The 3873-nt window shown below is 41.9% G+C and overlaps 1 pseudogene; it reads left to right on the top strand.

The window, feature by feature from the left end:
- Positions 1-2015: 2015 nt before the first annotated feature.
- On the top strand, positions 2016-2734 carry LOC141499136 (peroxisome assembly protein 12 pseudogene; annotated as a pseudogene).
- Positions 2735-3873: the final 1139 nt, after the last annotated feature.

The following is a 3873-nucleotide window of genomic DNA, read 5'->3' as shown; positions in this document are numbered from 1 at the left end:
AACTTTCACTGAATTTTGGCATTTCTTCTCATTTACAAGTTTTCTTATCAAACTTCAACAATTATTACAATTTGGTAAATAGTTATGCTAACATTTATGACATATGCAGTGTTTTACAAAGCAACTAATTTCATAAAATCCCTATTGAGAGAAACTAAATAAAATGATTCATTCCATTAACATATCGAGAAACTGTGTCATTATCTCATTTTGCCTACATTCTCTCCAACATTTGTCATTTAGGTTTTCTAACATATTAGCTAATCTAATAGGTATAAGATACCTTAGAATTGTTTTAACTTTCATTTCTCCAGTCAATAGTGAATTAGAACATGTTTAATATGGATATAGACAGCATTAATAACCTCATCTGAATACACTTCATATCTTTGGATAATTTATCAATTGGGGACTCTCATTTTAATAATTTTGACTCAATAATATAATAATAATAAATTTGTTACCCATCTCAGGACCATCTCTACCTTAAAAAGTCTAACTAACAAAACATTTTTTTAAATCAAATACATATTCATTTGAATGTAGTCTATTAATATGCCTTCTAATTCCCTTTCTGAAATTAGTGAAAACAGTCAAATTGCTATATGAAGACATAACCAGGAGTCATTGGTGGGGGGGACAATTGTGAGGATCATCTGAAATAAGATCTAGAGTGTACTTTAATCAATAAATATATATAAATATGGGAAATGAGACCTGTTCTAGAGAAACACTTCAAAGATTTTTTTTCCCAGTTATTCTTTCTCACTATATTTCCCTCCTCTCCTATTTCATCTATTATGTCATTATTTCCATCCTTCCTCAAGTGTTTTGTTTTTGACTTGCCATTGGCCAATATGCTATCATTTCCTTTCACCCCTTTTTCTTCTCCCCTTCCCAGTCTTTCCATTTGGAAAAAGAGCAGTTCAATATCATTAAGTCCCTTATGATTTTCCTTTCTTGTTTTCCTTTTAAGGTTTTATATGAAAGCTACATTTGAAAATCAGATTTTCTAGTTCTAGTCATTTCACCAGGAAAACTTGAAGGTCCCTCAATTCATTGAATCTCTACATTTTCTCTTGAAAATATATGCACAATTTTACTTGATAGTTGATTCTTGATTGTAATCCAAGTCCATTTGTTGACCAGAATATTATATTCTAAGCCCTAAGGTAATTTAATGTAGAAACTTCTAAATCTTCTGTATTCTGACAGGGGTTCCATGATATGTGAATTATTCATTTTGCTTGTTTGTTTCATTTTAATTTTTGCTTTTTTTGTAATATTTCCTGCTTGACCAGGAAGCTTTGGAATTTGACTATTATATTTTATTGAAGTTTTCATTTCAGGAGAACTTTAAGAGGTAATTAGTGAATTCTTCCTATCTTTGGTTGGAAAGTATCAGGACAGTTTTGCTTCATATATTTGTGTGTGTGTGTGTGTGTGTGTGTGATCATGTATTTCTTGTAATCCAATACATTTTTTTTAGATTTTTGCAAGGCAAATGGGGTTAAGTGACTTGTCCAAGGCCACACAGCTAGGTAATTATTAAGTGTCTGAGACCCGATTTGAACCCAGGTACTCCTGACTCCAAGGCCGGTGCTTTATCCACTATGCCACCTAGCCGCCCCAATCCAATAATTCTTTTTAAAAAAATTTACCTCTTGAAACTATTTTTGTAAGTCCGTTGTTTTTCCATTGAAATATTTCACCTTTTCATATATTTTTCATTTTTTTGTATTTTTGTTTTTTGTAAACAGACTAATCATTTTTTTTCAGGATCACACAGGTTATAAAGCAGAAGTGCCAGGTTTGGCAGTCCGGGGAGCTCTGCCTCGGGCGCCCTCAGCACGGTGCCCGGCCGCTCCTTGCATGGGGCCCGAGTCCTCGCGGCGGCCGCCTGGACCTCCTCCCTTGGCACCGGAGATGGCGGCCTAGCCCCCGACGGGGCCGCCCCTCCCAGGTCTGGGCAGGCCGAGCCCCGCATGGCCCCGTAGCGCCCCTACAGCTGCGCCATGGCCGAGCACGGGGCCCACATCACGGCAGTCTCCGGCTCGGAGGACTGATCTTCCATCTTCGAGATGGTGGCGCAGGACAGCCTGATGGACGCCGTGAGGCCCGCGCTGCAGCAAGTCGCCAAGGTGCTGGCCGAGGACGACCCGGGACGCTACAGCTTCCTCTGGAGGTGGTTCGATGAGATCTTCACAGAGCTGGACCTGGTGCTGCAGCAGCGCCACCCTTCTCCGACCACTTCTAGGGCCTCAAGCGTGTGGTGGTGGGCTGGCCGTGGCCCGAGGCCAGCCGGCGCCGGGCTGCCCGGGCCGCAGCTCCGCCGCTCCCTGGCGCTGCTGCTGCACCTGCCCTACCTGCGTGTCAAGCTGGAGAAGCTGGTGGCCGGCCTGTGGGAGGACGACGAGTCCTCCATCCGCCCACCTTGCGCCACAAGCGGCTGCAGCACGCTGTGCTGGCGGCCTACCCCGTGGCGCTGCGGTCTGCGAAGGCTAATGTGCTGGGAGCCGCATGCAGCCAACTCGCCACTGCTGGGGCTAGCGGGCCTGCACCTGGCCCGCCTGACGGCCGGGACCTGCAGACCCTGCGCGGGGTGGAGGCGCCTCCGCGGCCGCCCGCCAACATACGGGAGAAGGTGCAATCAGCTATCAAGAAAGCTATAGAAGGCATTGCCGTATCCATCTCCACAGGCCTTTCTGTAGGGGATTTCTTCCTACTCCCCTGAAAACTGAATGATCTTGCCTACTGTGCCTAACAGTATGCCTGCCATTCTGCCCTAGTGATGAGTACATGGTACTACTCAGACCCATCCATACTAGTTATCCATCTCAGGACCACCTCTACCTTAAAAAGCCTACCTAGCAAAACATTTTTTTTTAAATCAAATACATATTCGTTTGAATGTAGTCTATTAAATATGCCTTCTAACTACCTTTCAGAAATTAGTAAAAACAGTCAAATTGTTATATGAAGACATAACCAGGAGTCATTAGTGCAGGGGACAATTGTGAGGATCATCTGAAATAAGACCTAGAGTGTACTTTAATCAAGCTACTTGGGTGCTGACACATGTGGAGGGAGAAAAGAGAGAGAGAACATTGTCTCCTCTACCTTTGGAGCCATACTAGCCCAAAAAGCATCCAAATAGGGAATTCTAGTCATTAGGCAGGCTCTTCTCCAAGGATTCACTTGTCTAAAGGATTTTGCTTTGAATGGAAATTAAACTTCAGAAAATGAGTCACTTTTTCAAATTGACACCCCTTAAGCATTCATTAATGCTTATCTAGTTTGGATTGTGATTTAGAGTGAATCCTTCACAAGAAGCCACATAATTTATCTTTTTTTGGGAAAATGATTAATTTCAATTCTTGTATTGGGTTGATTCTCTATTTCAAGCAGACTGAGAACTTTAAGTCAGAGTCCCAGAATGTTAGACCAGGAAGGGACCTTGGAGATCTCTAGTCCAAGTCCCTTCCTTTTCAGAAGTAATTTGCCCACATTCACCCAATCTGGTTGCTGTGGAGCCCTGACCTACTCACCCAGTGCTCTTTTCTCCACTGTGCCACAAATTACATGGAGCAGAAAAACAGCTTTGTATAAGCAGTTTATGCTAAGTCCCTGAGGTATCTGCTAAGCTAGCATGAACATGTCTCACCACTAATCGTGATTTTTATGAAGCCCTCTCTATAACATACCTCAAAAATAAATTTTGGTTTTATACAACAACAACAACAACAACAACAAAAGAAGTGCCAGGTTTTCTTATTTCCAAGTCTTATATACTATATACACAAATATTATACTTTTTGTTGATATTTCATTTTTTCTAATATATGTCATGAAAGTTTTTCAACATTCATCCAA

This window comes from Macrotis lagotis, chromosome X (genome assembly GCF_037893015.1).
Source record: "Macrotis lagotis isolate mMagLag1 chromosome X, bilby.v1.9.chrom.fasta, whole genome shotgun sequence".
NCBI lineage: Eukaryota > Metazoa > Chordata > Mammalia > Peramelemorphia > Peramelidae > Macrotis > Macrotis lagotis.
Note: the sequence above shows the minus strand (reverse complement) of the source record. Positions and strands in the feature narration are given on the sequence as shown.